We start from the raw sequence: 19,482 nt of genomic DNA on the forward strand, positions 1-19,482 counted from the left end.
GCCAACATGGCACAGGTATACATATGTAACAAATCTGCACATTATCCACATGTACCCTAGAACTTAAAGTATAAAAAAAAATAAAATAAAATGAAAAAAAGAAGGCATACTTGCTCTGCGTATAGCTAAAAGGAGAAATATGGAGAGGCTGACTCTTGCTTGTGGTGGGGTAGCCCTGGATTATTTTGACAACCTAAGTCCTGGCTGCTTGGGACATGCAGGACTTGTATATAAGTATAAATTGGAAGAAGAGAAGTTCACCTTTATTGAGAAATGTAACCACCCTCGTTCTGTCACTTTATTGATCAAAGGAGCAAATAAGCACACACTCACTCAGATCAAAGATGCAGTGAGGGATGGCTTGAGGGCTGTCAAAAATGTTATTGATGATGGCTGTGTGGTTCCAGGTTATGGTGCTGTGGAAGTGGCTATGGCAGAAGCCCTGATTAAATGTAAGCCCAGTGTAAATGGCAGGGCACAGCTTGGAGTCCAAGCATTTGCTGATGCGTTGCTCATTATTCCCAAGGTTCTTGCTCAGAACTCTGGTTTTGACCTTCAGGAAACATTAGCTAAAATTCAAGCAAAACATTCAGAATCAGGTGAGCTTGTGGGTGTGGACCTGAACACAGGTGAGCCAATAGTAGCAGCAGAAGTACGCGTATGGGATAACTATTTTGTAAAGAAGCAGCTTCTTCACTCCTGCACTGTGATCGCCACCAACATTCTCTTGGTTGATGAGATCATGAGAGCTGGAATGTCTTCTCTGAAAGGTTGAATTGAAGCTTCCTCTGTATCTGAGTCTTGAAGACTCTGCAAAGTGATCCTGAGGAATACAGCTGTGGAATTTTTGTACAAGCTTCAAATGGATTTTTCCCATATGAAAAAGGAGGGAACACTGGCATCTGTTGAAATTTGGAAGTTCTGAAATTACAGTATTTTTTAAAATTGCACTGAAGCGTATACTCATAAAGCAGGTCTTTTACCCAGTGAACAGGATGTTTTGCTTTAGCAGCAGTGACATAAATTCCTTGTTAGATAAAATACATTATCTATCTATCTATCTATCTATCTATCTATCTATCTATCTATCTATCTAATGCTATCTCAATGAATGCAGAAAAGACTTTTCATAAAATTCATCATACCTCCAATGTTAAAAATCCTCTAAAAACTAGGCACCATGGAACATACCTCAAAATAATAAGAACCATCATTGAAAAAGTAACAGCCAACGTTATCCTAAATTGACTAAAGCTTGAAGTGTTCCCCTAGAGAACTGGAAAAACACAAGGGTGCCCACCCTCATCACTCCTATTCAACATAGTGCTAGGAAGTCCTAGCCAGAGCAATCAGGCAAGAATAAGAAAAAAAGGAACCCAAATAAAAGAAAGGAAGTCATTATATTTATCTTTACAGATTATATAGTCTTATATATAGAAAGTCCTAAACACTGTGCCAAAAGACTCCTAGAATTGATAAACTCCTTCATTAGAGTTTCAGGATACAAAATCAATGCACAAAAATCAGTAGCACTTTTATACACCAATAACGTTCATGCTGACAGTCAAATGAAGAATGTAATATATTTATGATAGCCACAAAGAGAATAAAATACCTAGGAATATAGCTAACCAGGGAGGTGAAAGTTTTTGAGTTTGAGAATTATACAACTTTGCTAAAATAAATCAGAGATGACAAAAAAGTAAAACATTCTATGCCCATGAATTTGAAGAATTAATATTGTTAAAATGGTCATACTTCCCAAAGCCGTTTACAGATTCCTTGCTATCCCCATCAAATTATCAATGTGATTTATTGCAGAATTAGAAGAATCTATTCTAAAATTCATATGGAACCAAGAAAAGTCCAAATAGCCAAAGCAATTTTAAGCAAAGAGAACAAAGCTGGAGGTATCACATTATTCAACTTCAAATTACACTATAAGGCTGCAGTAACCAAGCACTATCATATTGTTACAAAACCAGACACCTAGACCACTGGAACAGGATAGAGAACCCAGAAATAAAGCTTCAAATATACAAATAACCTGTTCTTCCACAAAGTTGACAATAACAAGTAATGGGGAATGAGGTGCCTATCAATAAATGGTGTTTAGATAACTGGCTAGTCATGTGCAAAATACATTTCACCATATTAAAAACTTAACTCAAGATTGATTAAAGACATATGTAAGATTAAACTTATAAACATCCTAGAAGAAAATCTAGAAAACAACATCTGGACATCATCCTTTGGAAGGAATTTAAAACTAAGTACCCAAAAGCAATTGCAACAAAAACAAAATTTGACAAGCAGGATATAATTAAGTGAAAGAGCTTTTGCACAGAAAAAGAAACCATCAACAGAGTAAATAGAAAACTTCTAGAATGAAAGAAAATATTTGCAAACTCTATATCTGACAAAGGTCTAATATACAGTTCTGGGATACATATGCAGAACATGCAGGTTTGTTACATAGGTATACACGTGCCCTGGTGGTTTGCTGCACCCATCAACCCATCATCTACATTAGGTATTTCTCCTAATCCTATCCCTCCCCTAGCCTCCCACCCACCAACAGGCCCCGGTGTGTGATGTTCCTCTCCCTGTGTCCATGTGTTCTCATTGTTCAATTCCCACTTATGATTGAGAACATGCAGTGTTTAGTTTTCTGTTTTTGTGTTATTTTGCTGAGAATGATGGTTTCCAGCTTCATCCATGTCCCTGCAAAGGACATGAACTCATCTTTTTTGTGGCTGCATAGTATTCCATGGTGTATATGTGCCACATTTTCTTTATCCCCCGCTCTTAAAATAAAATTTGAAAAAAAAATCAAACTCTAGGGTCAAGAACAAAGAAAGGACCATAAAATCAGTAAGATGAAGCAAATAACTTATGAAGAGCTCTGATAGTCTGGAAGCAAACTTCTCAAAGGAAACCTTACAGACAAGGGGAGAGTGGGATTCTATCTTCAAAATAATGAAGGAAAAAAAAGCTTTGAACTTAGAATATTGTGCGTACCAGAGTTTCCTTCAAACATGAAAAAAATAATGAGTTTTCCAGACAAACAAAGATGAGGGATTTCATAACCACTAGAACTATCGTGTAAGAAACACTAAAGGGAATTGTACAATCTGAGAGAAAAGGACGCATTTTATCCAATGGCTGCAAAATACACAACCTTCTCATCGTTTCATGGAACATTCTCCAAGAGAGAACACATATTGGGCCACAAAGCAAGTCTTACAATTTTTTTTAAAAAAAATAAATATAATAACAAGTATCTTCTTTTACCTCAATTAAATAATACTGGCAATTGATAACAAGCAGAATTTTGGAGACTAAGCAAATACATGAAAATTAAATAGCATGCTGTGGAGCAAACAATAAGTAAATAAAGAAATTAAGGAAAAAATCTTAATTTCTTGACAGAAAAATAAAATGGAAACATATCAAAACCTATGGGATACATTAGTAGTTGTACTAAGAGGAAAGTTTATAGCAATAAATGCATACATCAAAAAAGTAGAAAGACTTTATAAACAAACACATTCTGCACCTTTGAGAACTAGAAAAGCAACAACATGCCAAACCTTAAATTAATAGAAAGGAAGAAAGAAGTTATTATGAACAACTATATGCCAGTAATTTTGAAAAACTAAAGAAAAATTATTTACATATATAACCTAACATGAGTGAGCCATGGAAAAATAAAAAATCTTAGCAAACTAATTATGAGTAATGAGACAGAAGCAGTAACCTGATGGTTTCACTGCTGAATTCTATCAAATATTTAAGAAAGAACTAATTATAATACTACCCAAATTATCCAAAAAATTATGGAGAAGGGAGGGAGAGACTGGATAAAGAAAATGTGGTACATATACACCATGGAATACTATGTAGCCATAAAAAGGAACAAGATCATGTCCTTTGCAGGAACATGGATGAAGCTGGAAGCCATCATCCTCAGCAAACTAACACAGGGACAGAAAACCAAGCACTGCATGTTCTTACTCATAAGTGGGAGTTGGACAATGAGAACACATGGACACAGGGAGGGGAACAACACACACCGGGGCTACTCGGTGGGTGGGGGTGAGGAGAGAAAGAGCATTAGGAAAAATAGCTAATGCAAGTGGGTCTCAAAACCTAGAAGACAGGTTGATAGGTGCAGCAAACCACCATGGCACACCTATACCTATGTAACAAACCTATACATTCTGCACTTGTATCCTGGAACTTAAAATAAAATTAAGAAAATTTAAAAACAAGAAAACAATTTTTAGAAATGGTTTATGAATTATCTGATAAAGAATTCAAAATAGCCATCTTAAAAATGCTCAGTAACTAAAAGAGAAAACAGACAAAATGAGAATATCAACAAAGAGAGAGAACCTATTTTTAAAAACTAAGTTCTGAGGCTGAAGAATAGAATAACGGAATTGCAAAATTTGGTAGAGGGGTACAAAAGCAGACTAGATCAAGCAGAACAAATAATTAGCAAACCTGAAAATAGGTCATTTAAAATTTTCATCTCAGAGTGGCAAAAAAGAAACAAATGAAAGAAAGTGAAGAGAGTCTAAGAGACTCATGTGACACCATCAACTGGACAAATGTATGCATATGAAACACTCATAAAAGAGTGAAAGGGAAGAGGAATTATTTGAAGAAAGAAGGCCAAAAACTTCTCAATTTTGAGGAAAGTTACATAAAAATGGGAAAAGCTAAAAAATTAAACTACAACTAAGATAAACCCAAGCAGACTCATACCAAGACAAATTATAATCAAATAGTCAAAAATCACAGATAAAGAGAGAACCTTATAGGTAGCAGGAGAAAAGCTACTCACTGTGCAGAAAGAAGTTTCCATAAGACTATCATCATATTTCCCAGCAGAAACCTTACAGTACAGAAGGGACTGGAATGATATATTCAAAGGGCAGAGAAAAAAAAAAGAAAAAAAAACCCTGAGAAATAAGAACACTAGGTTCAGCAAAACAGTTCTTCAAAACTGAAGAAAAAATTAAGACTTTCCAAGACAAACATAAACTGAGGTTTTTCATTCCCTTTACACCTGTCATCAAGAATTGCCAAAGGGAGTCCTTCAAGTTGAAATCAAAAGACACTTGTTAGCAACATAAAACCATAAATAACCAACAAAGATCTCAGGCAGACGTAAATATGCAGACAGATATTAACTCCTGTGATACTATAATATTGGTGTATAAATCACTTCTAATTCTGGCATGAAATGAAAGGACAAAAACATGAAAATAACTATGAATCTATGATACTAGATACACAATATAATTTTGACATCAATAACATAAAGAGGGGCATATATGTACAAGAATAACGTTTTCATATGTGGTTGAAGTTAATTTGTTGCCAGCTAAAATATATATTATTTGGGTCAGGTATGGTGGTCAGGCCCAAATAATGTACAAAACATGTTTTCCAATAAAATTAGAAATCAACAGCAGAAGGGAAACTGGAAAATCCATGAAGACTGGAAATTTAAAAATATTCTCAAACAGCCAACAGGTGAAAGAAGAAATCAGAATGAAAATTAGAAAATACCTTAAGACGAATTAAATTACAACATACCTAAACATATGGGATGCAGCAAAAGCTATATAAACAGGTTGGTATGTAGCAGTAAGCATTTACATTAAAGAAGAAGGAGGATTGCTTGGGAGTAAAATCGTGGTTACCAGAGGCTAGTAAGGGTAGTGAAGGATGATGGGAGGGAGGATTGTTAGTGGGTACAAATACATAGTTAGATAGAATAAATATGATCTAGTGTATGATAGCACAACAGTGTGACTACAGTCAGTCAACAATAATTTGTTGAACTTTTAAACATAACTGAAAGAGTATAATTGGGTTGTTTGTAACACAAGAGGAGGATAAATCCTTTAGGTAATGAAAATTCCATTTACCCTGATGTGATTACTGTGCATTTTATACCTGTATCAACATATCTCGGGGAGGGGGACACCCCAGATGGACGAATAGGAATAGCTCCAGCCTCCAGCTCCCAGCATGAGCAACATAGAAGATGGGTGATTTCTGCATTTTCAACTGACATACCAGGTTCATCTCACTGGGGCATGTAGGACAGTCTGTGCTGGTCAGTGGGTGCAACCCAACCAGGGAGAGCTGAAACACTGCGAAGCATCACCTCACCTGGGAAGCACAAGGGGGAAGGGAATTCCTTTTTCTAGCCAAGGGAAACTAAGACACACAACACCTGAAAAATCGGGTAACCTCCAACCCAATACTGCACTTTACCAAGGGTCTTAGCAAACGGCACACCAGGAGATTAAATCCCACGCCTGGCCCAGAGGGTCCCAGGCCCATGGAGCCTCCATTATTGCTAGCACAGGAGTCTGAGATCTAAGTGCAAGGTGGCAGTGAGGCTGGGGGAGGGGCTCCCACCATCCCTGAGGCTTAAGTAGGTAAACAAAGTCACCTGGAAGCTCAAACTGTGTGGTGCCCACCGCAGCTCAAGGAGACCTGCCTGCCTCTGTAGACTCCACTTCTGAGGACAGGGCATAGCTAACCAAAAAGCAGCAGAAACCTCTGCAGACGTAAATGTCCCTGCCTGACAGCTTTGAAGAGAGCAGTGGTTCTCCCAGCATGGAGGATGAGATCTGAGAACCGACAGACTGCCTGCTCAAGTGGGTCCCTGACCCCTGGGTAGCCTAACTGGGAGACATACCCCACTAGGTGCAGACCGACACCTCACACCTCACATGGCTGGGTACACCTCTGAGATGAAGCTTCCAGAGCAAGAATCAGACAGCAACACTAGCTGTTCAGCAATATTCTATCTTCAGCAGCCTCTGCTGCTGATACCCAGGCAAACAGGGTCTGAAGTGGACCTCAAAAAAACTCCACAGACCTGCAGTTGAGGGTCCTGATGGTTAGAAGGAAAACTAACAGAAAGGACACCCACACCAAAACCCCATCAGTACATCACCATCAGCAAAGACCAAAGGCAGATAAAACCACAAAGATGGGGGTAAAGCAGGGCAGAAAAGCTGGAAATTCAAAAAATCAGAGCACATCTCCCCCTGCAAAGGAATTCAGCTCATTGCAGGCAATGGAACAAAGCTGGACAGAGAATGACTTTGATGAGATGTGAGAAGAAGGCTTTAGTGGTTCAAACTTCTCAGAGCTAAAGGAGGAACTACATACCCAGCACAAAGAAACTAAAAACCTTGAAGGAAGAATGGATAACTGGAATAACCAATGCAGAGAAGTCCATAAATGAACGGATAGAGATGAAAACCATGACACGAGAACTACGTGACAAATGCACAAGCTTCAGTAACCAACTCGATCAACTGGAAGAAAGAGTATCAGTGATTGAAGATCAAATGAATAAAATGAAGCACCAAGAGAAGTTTAGAGAAAAAAGAGTAAAAAGAAATGAACAAACTCCAAGAAATATGGGATTATGTGAAAAGATCAAATCTACGTCTGATTGGGGTGCCTGAAAGTGATGGGGAGAATGGAACACAGTTGGAAAACACTCTGCAAGATATTATCCAGGAGAACTTCCCCAACCTAGCAAGGCAGGCCAACATTAAAATTCAGGAAATACAGAGAACGCCACACAGATACTCCTCCAGAAGAGCAACTCCAAGACGCATAATTGTCAGATTCACCAAAGTTGAAATGAAGGAGAAAAGACAAGGGCAGCCAGAGGGAAAGGTCGGGTTACACACAAAGGGAAGCCCATCAGACTAACAGCAGATCTCTCGGCAGAAATCTACAAGCCAGAAGAGAGTGGAGGCCAATATTCAACATTCTTAAAGAAAAGAATTTTCAACCCAGAATTTCATATCCAGCCAAACTAAGTTTCATAAGTGAAGAAGAAATAAAATTGTTTACAGACAAGCAAATGCTTAGAGATTTTGTCACCACCAGGCCTGCCCTACAAGAGATCCTGAAGGAAGCACTAAACATGGAAAGGAACAACCATTACTAGCCATTGCAAAAACATGCAAAAATGTAAAGACCATCGATGCTAGGAAGAAACTGCATCAACTAATGAGCAAAATAACCAGCTAATATCACAATGACAGGATCAAGTTCACACATAACAATATTAACCTTAAATGTAAATGGATGAAAAGGTCCAATTAAAAGACACAGACTGGCAAATTGGACAAAGAGTCAAGACCCATCAGTTTGCTGTATTCAGGAGACCCATCTCACATGCCGAGACACACATAGGATCAAAATAAAGGGATGGAGGAAGATCTGCCAAGCAAATGGAAAACAAAAAAAAAGTCAGGGGTTGCAATCCTAGTCTCTGATAAAACAGACTTTAAACCAACAAAGATCAAAAGAGACAAAGAAGGCCATTACATAATGGTGAAGGGATCAATTCAACAAGAAGAGCTAACTATCCTAAATATATACCAAATACAGGAGCACCCAGATTCATAAAGCAGGTCCTTAGAGACTTACAAAGAGACTTAGACTCCCATACAATAATAATGGGAGACTTTAACACCCCACTGTTAACATTATTTATCCAATCATATGTTGATGAACACTTAGGTTGATTCCATATCTCTGCTATTGTGAATAATTCTGTATAAACATACAAGTGCAGGTATCTTTTATATAATTGCTTTCCCTTTGGGTAGATATCCAGTAGAGAGACTGCCAGATGAAACAGTAGTTCTATTATTACCCCTCTGATAAACCTCCACACTGTTTTTCACACAGACTACACTAGTTTATATTGGCACAATGTGTAAGATTTCCTTTTCTCCAAATCCTCGTGAACATATGTTACTTTTTGTATTTGTAATAATGCCCATTCTGACTGGAGTAGGATAAAAATCTCACATTGGTTTTGACTTGCATTTCTCTGATAGCTAGTGATGTTGAGCTAGTTTTCATATACATATTGGCCCTTTGTATGTCTTTTATTTGAAAAATGTCTGTTTATGTCCTCTGCCCAGTTGTAAATGAAATGTTTTATCATTGTTGAGTTTTTTGAGCTTGTTATATATTCTGAACGTAAGTCTTCAGTTTAATGAATAATTTGCAAATACTTTCTTCCATTCAATAGGTTGTTTCATCACTCTGTTGATTACATCTTTGCTGTGCAAAGGTTTTAAATTTAATTAAGTCACATTTGTCCATTTTTGTTTCTATTGACTGTGCTTTTGTGGTCTTAGTCATAAATTATTTGCCTAGATAGATGTCCAAAATATTTCCCCTTGGTTTTCTTTTAGTTTTTTGTTTTGTTTTGCTTTTTATAATTTGGGGTCTTCTGTCTAGGTTTTTAATTAATCTTGAGTTGATTTTTGTATATGGTAAAATAAGGTAGTCCAGTTTCATTCTTTTGTATATGACTATCCAATTTTCCCAGCACCATTTATTGAAAAGTGATTCACTTCCACAATGTATATTATTACTGCCTTTGTCAAAGAACACTTGGCTGTATTTATGTGGCTTTATTTCTGGGTTCTTTATTCTGTACCATTGACCTACATGTCTTTTTTTTTTTTTTTTTTTTTTTTTTTTACCAGCACCATGCTGTTTTGCTTACTATCACCTCATAATATTATTGAAGTGAGGTAATGAAACTATTCTAGCTTTTTTATTTTTGCTTAGGAACACTTTAGTTATTAGGGCTCTTTTTTGGTTCCTTATAAATTTTAATTTTTTATAATACTGTGAAAATGATGTTGGTATTTTGATAGGAATTGCACTGAATCTGTAGATTTCTTTGTGTGACATGGTCATTTTAATGATATTAATTCTTCTGATGTATGAGCATAGAATGTTCTTCCATTTATTTTTGAAATCTTCAATTGCTTTTATCTGTGTTTTGTAGTTTTCTTAGTAGCAATCTTTCTCCTCCTTGGCTAAATTTATAGACAGGTATTTTGTTTGTTTCTTTAACTATTATAAATGAGATTGCCTTTATGCTTTCTCAGATCATAATTAGTATATAGAAATTATACTGATTTTGTAAGTTGATTCCTGTATCTTGAAACTTTACTGAATTCATTTATCAAATTTAAATATTTTTGGTGAAGTTCTTAGGTTTTTCTACATGCAAGATTATATCTTTGGCAAACAGAGATTATTTAACGTCCTCTTTTTCTAATTAGATGCCTTTTATTTATTGCTGTTGCCTGGTTGTTCTAGTTATCACTTCCAGTACTACATTGAAAAGTAGCAAACATGGGTATTCTCGTTTTGTTCCCATTGTTAGAGGAAGTGCTTTCAGCATTTCCACAGTTAGTACGATGTTACCTGGGGGTTTGTCATATGTGGCCTTTACTATTTTTAGGTATGTTGCTTCTGTGGCTGGTTTTTTGAATTTTTTACCATGAAGGCATGATAAGTTTTATCAATTGAAATGATAAACATTTCTTCTTTGACAATTGAAATGATAACAAGGTTTTTGTTCTCGAATCTGTTGATGTGATATATCACATTTACTTATTTGCCTATGTTGAACCATCTTTACATCCCTGCTATAGCACCCACTTAATCATAGTATGTGGTCTATTTGACATGCTGTTAGATTCAACTTTGCTAGTATTTTGTTGAAGATATTTGTGTCTAGGTATATTAAAAATATTGGCAAATATATATATATATATATATTTCCTTATTTTGTTTTGGTATCAGTGTGATCCTGACTTTGGTGACGTTGGCATTAATTCACTCCTTCTCAAGTTTTTGTAATAATTTCAGTATGATTGGTATAGTTCTTTATTTATTTGGTAGAATTCGGCTGTGAATACATCCATTCTTGGCTTGTTTTTGTTTTGAGACTCTATAGCAGCTTCAGGCTCATCACTCATTAGTTGTCTTCTCAGATTTTCTATTTCTTCCTGATTCAATTTCAGTAGATTTTATGTTTCCAGGAATGTATCTGTTTCCTATAGGTTTTCTAGATTCTAAGCATACAGTTTTCATAATAGTCTCTGACAATTTTTTTTTAATATCTGTGGTATAAATTTTAATGTTTCCTTTGTCATTTCTGTTTATTTGGGTCTTCCTCCTTTTTTGTTAGCTTAGTTCACAGTTGATCAATTTTGTTTATCTGCCCAACTTCTAATCTCATTGATTCTTTGTATTATGTTTTTAGCTTCAACTTCATTTAGCTGTTTTAATCTTTGCTATTTCTTTTCTTCTGCTAAATGTAATCTTGATTTGTTCAGGCTTTTCTAGTTCATTAATATGCATCATTAAATTGTTACTTTGTAATCTTTGTACCTTTTTTGGATGTAGGCCTTTATTGCCATATACTTCTCTCTTAACACTCCTTTTGCTGTAACCAACAAGTTTTGCTATGTTGCATTTCAATTTCTGTTTCAAATATATTTTGTTTTCCATCTTAAATTCTTTATTGACCCAATGGTCATTCACAAACATGTTGTTTTCTTTCCAAATATTTGTATACTTTCTAAAGTTCCTGTTGGTATTAATTTCTAGCAGTGTTCACTGTGGTCCGAGAAGATACTTGATATAATTTCAATTTTTAAAAATTGTGTTGAAGCTTTTTCTTGTGGCCTATCCTGTGGTTTATACTGGAGAATATTCGATGTGTTGATAAGATGAATGTGTATTCTTCAGTTGTCAGGAAGGATGTTCTGTAAATGTCGATTACATCCATTTAGATTTATAGCCCAGTTACAGTCAAACATTCTTTGTTGAATTTCTGTCTTCACGATCTGCCTAATGTGAGTGGGGAATTAAATCCTTAATTATTATTGTATTGCAATCTATCTCCTCTTTAGATATCTAGTGATATTTATCAATCTGGATGCTCCAATGTTGGGTAAATATATAATTAGAATTGTTATATTATCTTGCTGAATTGATTTATCATTATATTATTACCTTTTTAATTGTTTTTGACCTAATGTCTGTTTGATTTTATAAAAATGTAGCTACTCCTACCCAATTTTGATGTTCATTTGGAAGGACCATTTTTTTCTACCCTTTTTCTTTCAGTTAATAGCTCTTTTAAAATAAAGTAACTTTCTTGTAAGAAGAATTTGGTTAGATCATTTTTTACCATTTCATCAATCTGTGTCATTTAAGTTGAGATTTTAGTCTGTTTATGTTCATAATTATTATTGACAATTGAGGTTTTCTTCCTGCCATATTGTCAATTGTTTTCTGTTTGTTTCATAAGTTATTTTTTTTCTCACATTGTTTGTCATTGTGGTTTGATGGAATTCTGTAGTAGTGCCATTCGATTCATTTCTCTTCCATTTTTGTGTGATTGCTTTTCTAGTGAGTTCTATTTTTGTGTGTTTTCATAATGGTAAATTCCTTTTGCCTTCACGTGTTTTCATAATGGTTAATGTCCTTTTGCTTTCATGTTTAGGACTTCTTGAGCATTTCTTGTAGGGCCAATCTAATCGTGACAAATTCCCTCAGCATTTGTATGGGAAAGACTTTATTTCTCCTTCATTTATGAAGGCAAGTATTGCTGAATATAGTATTCACAGTCAGCAGGGTTGTTTTTCTTTCTACACTTTGAATATATCATCCATTTATTTTTGGGCCTTTGGAGTTTCTGCTGAGAGGGTCATTGTTAGTCTAATGGGTTTTTTTAATAGGTAACTAGATGACTTTCTCTTGCTGTTTTTAAAAATAATTGTTCACATTGACTTTGGACAGTTATATTAATGTGCTGTGATGAAGAGTTTTTGTAACTGTTTCTTTGGATCACTGAGCCTCTTGTGTTTGGATGTCTAAACTTCTTGGTAGACTTGGGAAGTTTTCATCTATTATTTCATTAAATATGTTTTCTAAACTTTGATCTATCTTCACACTTAGGAATATTAATAACGTTTACATTCAGTTGTTTTCTGTTGTCCCAAAGATCCTGAAGGCCTTGTTTTTTTTTTTTTTTAATTCTTTGTTCTCTTATTTTTGTCTGACAGAATTATTTCAAAAGACCTTTCTTTAAGTTGTAAAATTGTTTTCTTTTATTTTGTATAGTCTTATTCTTGAAGTTTTGAATGTATTTTGTATTTCCTTAAGTTAATTCTTCAGTTCTAGAATTCCTGTTTTAAAATATATATATACAAAACATTTAAAATATATATATAACAACATTTAAAATAGATATATTATATATATATAAATCATTTAAAAAATACATATCATATATATATATACACACACACACACACACACATTTTGGTAAATTTCTCATTTATGTCCTGATTTGTTTTTCTGAGTTCTTCATATTGGTATTCAGACTTCTCTTGCATCACACTGAGCTTCTTTATTTTGGATTCTTTACATGGAATTTTGATATTTTTTTTCTGTTGTTTGAAGCTCTTGCTGGTGAAGTATTGTGTTCCTTTAAGGGTGTCATATTTCCATGCTTTTTCATGTTTCTGTGTCTTTATGTTGACATCTGTGCATCTGGTATAACAATCACTTCTTTCTATTTTTAAATTTACTTTCCTTAGGGGAGACTTTTTCCTGAAGATGTTTCTATAATGTTGGTTGTGTTGAGCCCTTTGGCTTTGCCTCAAGATGCATGCAGCAGTTAAATCTCTGTATAGTATTTTTGGTTGTAAAGAGCATTTGTGGTATCTGTGGATTCCCTCTGTGTGTTAGGGTATGCTTGTTAGTGAAGGCTTTAGTAAAGTTGTGCTAGGGACTGACACCAGATGGGCCTGTCTTCAGGCTCCAGTGGTAGCAGTGGTAGCTAAGAGTATCCATCCTCGTGCCAAGGAGTGGTGTACACTGGTACCCACATTGGTGGTTCCAGGTGGGCCAATTCTTGGGCCTCTGGGTGTCTTTCTTGAATGGCAATTGTGTTATCAGTGAACTAAGTAGGAAAGTGGGCTCTTAAGCCCCGTGCAGTCAACATAGTATAGGCAATAGCAATAGCAGTGTGAGATGTCCTTCTGGTCCCCAAGCACTATGTGTTCATGTTGGCAGCAGTCGTGATGGGCTTTTTGGGCCAGCAACCAATGCTTGCAAGTAGAAACCAGTTGAAGTGGTAGTTTCGGGGAGTTTAGGCCAAATCTCAGCTCCCTAGGAAGAGTGCTCAGGTGCCTCAAGTGGTAGATGGGGTGGTGCAATCTGCAGGATCCCGAACCATGCATTCTCTGAGGCAAAGGCAAAGCTGGACCTGTGGGCTTGCACTTATGTCCGTCAATGGTGAGTGTAGGTACCAACTTTGACCAGCTAGGGTGGGGAGATGCTCAGGTCCCTGGAAGAGTGCTCAGTGAGAGACAGCACCTGTCACATCAATGTCCTGCAACAGAGAGTGTGGGTCTCATTCCAGAAGCTGCAGCCCTGGTCAGTGGAAGAAGGATGTGCATCCCTATCATGCCTCAGTCCCACCAAGGCTTGCTCCCCATTTCTGGCTGTGGCAGAAGATTCAACTGACCCATCAGACCTGGAAGTCCATAACTAGCCTACAACTCAGCCCTGGACCATAGGAACTCCTGCCAAACTTGAGATCAAGGCTTCATGGCAAACTGTAAGCTGCTCAAGTCCCAAGAGTAGTTCTCTCTTCCCAACACCAGTGAACACAGCATCTTCTCAGTCCTGGGTATGGGAGCCTACTGCATGCTTGCATGCCAGTTCCCTAAGCAACAGCCTGAGTTTTCTTAATGCCTAGGGGTGATGCTGCTGTGTACCAGGACAATTTTTAGTCCATTAAAACCTAAGATCAAAAACGATATCTTGCTATTGCCACTTATGTTTCAGAAAAGGTAAGGGGCCCTAAATGAGCTCTTTCTCTAGAGGAGTTCCTTTTCACATTCTCCCAGGAGTTCCTCAAGTTAGACTCAGGATTTGTTAAAGTAAAAGTGCATTGTCATGGTCTGGACTGTATGATTCTCCAGGGAGAAAGTGGGCCACAGAAAGGCTCTCACTCACCCTCTCCTTGCATGGGGAAGTCACACCCAGCTCCTGGCCAGTCCTGCTTAAGAAAACTGCCTCTTTTCCAACTCCTTTCTAGTTTATGGTGTTTCCTTTTACTTTTTTATTCAACTCCCGTGTTCTCTCTTGGACAGTGTATTCAAAGTGTGATTGTCTACATACTATTTTTGTTCTTCAAAATGGATTTCACATAAATAAAAATGTTTCTAGTCAGCCATCTTGAAAAAAAAAAAGTTAAGAGTATGGCTGTTGCAAATGAGCAAAGAGGCACATAGAAGCCTGCTAGTACTCAGAGGACTCTATGTGACTCAAGTTGCAGGAATTTCATGAAGTATCTACAATAAAGTCAAAAAACCTTATTATACTTCAGAAAGACTACATGCAAATGTATAGGTTCAGGGTGGCTGACTATAAGCAGTAAGAGTGTGCTGCTCTCTTGAAGAGAAAACAAATGGTGAGTAAAAATTGACTCTTCAAGTAAATCTTATAAGAAACCATTTCAAGAACCATCAAAGGATCAAGGGGACACAAAGAGGACAGAGAAGAGTAAACCTGGGGCACTGCACATACCTGGGTTTGACTCACAGCCAGAAGGAGCTCCCTTACACTGTGAAAGGGTGAGAGAGTAAGAACCTTTGAGGGATCTATACTTCCCACAGAGACTTGCACTATCCTGGGAGTAAGAGAACGTTCCTGACTCCGCCCCCTTGACATCTAAACTGATACAGAGAGCCACGGGGAGTTTTTGCAGAAGCGCTACTCAAGACCACGTGGAGCCCCACATGCCTTGAATCCCTAAGCAGCCCAGCACCAGCTGCCATAAGAGAGGCAGAGGCTTCCATCAAAGTGCCAGAAAGCAGTAAGACTGCTCCACTCCTCCTTGCCAGACAATGTTCAGCTCCTGCTTCTAGCATAGTATCCTTGACCCTGGCTTAAATCTGTGGGAAGGCACATCACTGTGTTCCCTCAGAAAATACCTAGACAGTAAACTGGGTGAATGCTCCCACTCCCACTGCTCCTGGCAAGATGGAACTTGTTGTCTTGGGCTTCCAGCACAATAGCCCCACCCCAGCCTGAACTCTGTGGGTGGATACAGCTCTGTACTCCTTCAGGAAACATCAAGATGGTGAACCAGGTAACTACACCCACCCCTGCTGCTCCTAGCCAGGCAGGACTTGCTAGCTTGCACGTCAAACACAGCAGCCTCGCCACTGCCTGAAATCTGCCAGTGAACACAGATCTGTGTTCCCTTGGGAAATACCTGGATAGTACTCATTGTGACTCTCCCCACCCCTGATGCTCCTATCCAGGCAAGACTCACTGGCTTGGGCTTCCAGCATAGCACCGTCTGGACTTCCAGCAGTCCTACCACTGATTGAACGCTGTGGATGAACACAGCTCTCTTTCTCTCAGAAAACAACCAGACAGCAGGTCATATGACCGCCCCCACATGATGCTCTAAGCCAGACAAGAAATTCCACCTTTGGTAGTGACTAAACAGGGGAGGAGCCCTTACTTTCAGAACACTGAAAAGAGTAAAACATCTGGGTTTGTGAGTGAATGAGGCAGTGGGGCATGCTTCCCTCTGCAGGTCCAATCTGGGAAGGGTATGGCCTGCCTGCCAGCTGTGACCTCTGCAACCTGGAGCACCTAAAATAGGAAATGTAGGCACTACACTAGTTATCAGAGGATGTCCCACCAAGGCCTAGAATCAGACCCAATGAGGTCATTTCTCTCCAACCAACCACAGATAACAACTATGAACATTCAGAAATGCAAAAGAGTCAAGTTGTTGAGTAAGGGCCTATCTACCAGTCATTAACCTTATATGCCATTTGCTAGATTACAGCCTAAATTACAACATCAAAAAAAAAAATTTTTTTTGCCAGTATACAGTGCCTGAGAAATCCAAGGCAAAAATCCAATCACTAATAAAGATCCTGAAAAGAGCCCTGGTCTTCTGAAAGCACACAGAATTAAAGCCAACTGACTATAATCAGGTTTCAACGCAGTTAAAGGAACACCAGCCCCCCTCAGAGGAGAACGAATAAGTGCAAGAATTATGAAAATGAAAAAAAAAAAAACACCAAGAAAACCCCACAGAACATCCCCTTATCTCCAAATGAACAAACTAGCCTTTTTGACAGATACAGAACTCATTATCTGAATGGAAAGAAAACTCTTCGAGAGTCAGGAGAAAGTTGAAACCCAATCCCAGGAATCCAGGGAATTCATTAAAATGATCTAAGAGCTGAGAGATGAAATAGCCATTTAAAGAAAGAACCAAACAGAGCTCCTGGAATTAAACATTTCACTACAAAAAGTTCATAATACAGTAGGAAGTATTGAGAGCAGAATAGACCAAGCCGAGGAAAGATTCTTAGAGCTCAAAGACTAGTTTTTCAAATCTACTCAGTCAGACAAAAATAAAGAAAAACAAATAAGAACAATACACAAAACCTCCAAGAAATATGGGATTATGTAAAGCAACAAAATCTATGCATCTGTGGCATGCCTGAGAGAGGAAAGAGAATAATTAACTTGGAAAATATATTTGAAAACATAGTCCATAAAAATTTTCCTAATCTTGTTGGAGAGTTTGACAGGCAAATCAAAGAAATACACAGATCTCCGGCTAGGTACTATACAAGATGACTATCCACAAGGAATGGAGCCATCAGATTCACCAAGGTCAATGGCAAAAGTAAAACCCTTAAAGGCAGCTAAGGAAAAAGGTCATGTCACTTCGAAAGAGAACTCCATCAGGATAGCAGCACACCTCTCAGCAGAAACCTTTAAAGGCAGAAGACACAGGGGTATATTTTCAGCATCCTCAAAGAAAAGAAATTCCAACTAAGAATTTCATGTCCTGGCAAACTAAGCTTCATAAACAAAAAATAAAGTCCTTCCTAGATGAAATGTGTTACCACCAGACCAACCTTAAAAGGGGTCCTTAAAGGAGTGCCAAACATAGAAACAAAAGAATGATACCTGCTACCACAAACAATTCAAGCAAACAGCCCACAGATGATATAAAGCAATTACACAATGAATACTATAAAACATCTAGCTAACAACATGAGTACAGAATCAAAATCTCATCCATCAATACTAACCCTAAATGTAAATGGTCTAAATGCCAAACTAAAAAGGCAACCATCTGCTGTCTTCAAGGAATTTCTCTCACATGTAACAACACTTTCGGCTCAAAGTAAAGAGATGGAGAAAAACTTACCATGCAAATAGCAAATAAGAAAAGCAGGAGTTCCTATCTTTTTATAAGATAAAACAGATTTTAAACCAACAACAATCAGGAAAGATAAAGAAGGGCATTATATAATGATAGAGGATTCAATTTACCAAGTAGACTGAATTATCTTATATATACATTTGTAGCACTCAAATTCACAAAACAAGTTTTTTGACCTAAGAAAAAAACTTAGCCACACAATAATAGTTGGAGATTTCAAAACCCCACTGACAGCCTTAGACAGATCTTTGAGGCAGAAAACTAACAAAGAAATGAAGGATATAACATTAACATTTGACCAATTGTACCTAATAGACATCTGCAAAATAGTCCACCCAACAATCATGGAATATACATTTCTCTCATCCACACATGGAACGTATTCTAAGATTGACCACAAGTTTGGTATTACAGCAAGTCTCAATAAATTCAAAAAAATTTAAATCATACCAAACACACTCTTGGATCAGAGTACAAAAAATATAGAAACCAATATAAATAAAATATTTCAAAAATTCACAAATATGTGGAAATTAAATAATGTCTTCCTGAATAACTTTTGGGTTAATGATGAAATTAAGGCATATATCAAAATATTATTATAAGTTAATGATAATAAAAAATAACTTAAAATCTTTGTGATTCAGGTAATGCACTGTTAAAAGTTTAAAATGTTAAAAGCCTGAATCAGAAAGTTAGAAAGATCTAAAATTAATGATCTGATCACACCCAAAGGAACTAGAAAGTAAATTACAATCCAAACTCAAAGTTTGCAGTAGAAAATATATAACTATAATTGGGTAGAACAAATGAAATTGACATGCAAAAATTCGTACAAAATATCAGTTTAACCAAGAGTTTCTTTTTTGAAAGAATAAATAAGATAGACTGCTGGCTAGATTCACAAAGAAAAAAAAAATAAGTCCAAATAAATACAATCAGAAATGACAAAGGTGAAATTACAACTGATCCTACAGAAATACAAAAGATCCTCAGTGGTTATTATGAACACCTCTATGGACACAAAATTAGAAAATCTAGATAAAATAGATACATTTCTGAAAACACACAACCTCTGAAGATTGAACCAGGAAAAAAGAGAAACCTCGAAAAGACAAAAAAGCTTTGAAATTAATTCAATAATTTAAAAAAACCTACCAATGCAAAAAAGCCATCGACCAGATGGATTCACAGCTGAAGTTTACCAGAAGTGCAAGAAAGAAAGAAAGAAAGAAGGAAGGAAAGAAAGAAAGAAAGAAAGAAAGAAAGAAAGAAAGAAAGAAAGAAAGAAAGAAAGAAAGGAAGGAAGGAAGGAA

At 36.8% G+C, this 19,482-nt stretch overlaps 1 protein-coding gene and 1 pseudogene across 2 annotated transcripts in view; one reads left to right on the plus strand and one right to left on the minus strand.

Annotated features, from left to right (window-relative positions):
- The window catches only part of LOC105534798, a 9,738-nt pseudogene extending 8,690 nt beyond the window's left edge, over positions 1-1,048 (plus strand). The window contains exon 2 of the transcript XR_001005330.1: positions 105-1,048. The product of XR_001005330.1 is annotated as a T-complex protein 1 subunit zeta-like (transcript). The remainder of the gene's footprint in view (positions 1-104) is intronic.
- Positions 1-19,482, minus strand: part of FAAH2 (fatty acid amide hydrolase 2) — a gene marked incomplete at its 5' end in the record, with an annotated part of 178,555 nt that overhangs the window by 143,635 nt on the left and 15,438 nt on the right. The gene's annotated exons all lie outside the window — the stretch shown is intronic.

This window comes from Mandrillus leucophaeus, unplaced genomic scaffold (genome assembly GCF_000951045.1).
Source record: "Mandrillus leucophaeus isolate KB7577 unplaced genomic scaffold, Mleu.le_1.0 Scaffold1390, whole genome shotgun sequence".
Taxonomy (NCBI): Eukaryota; Metazoa; Chordata; class Mammalia; order Primates; family Cercopithecidae; genus Mandrillus; species Mandrillus leucophaeus.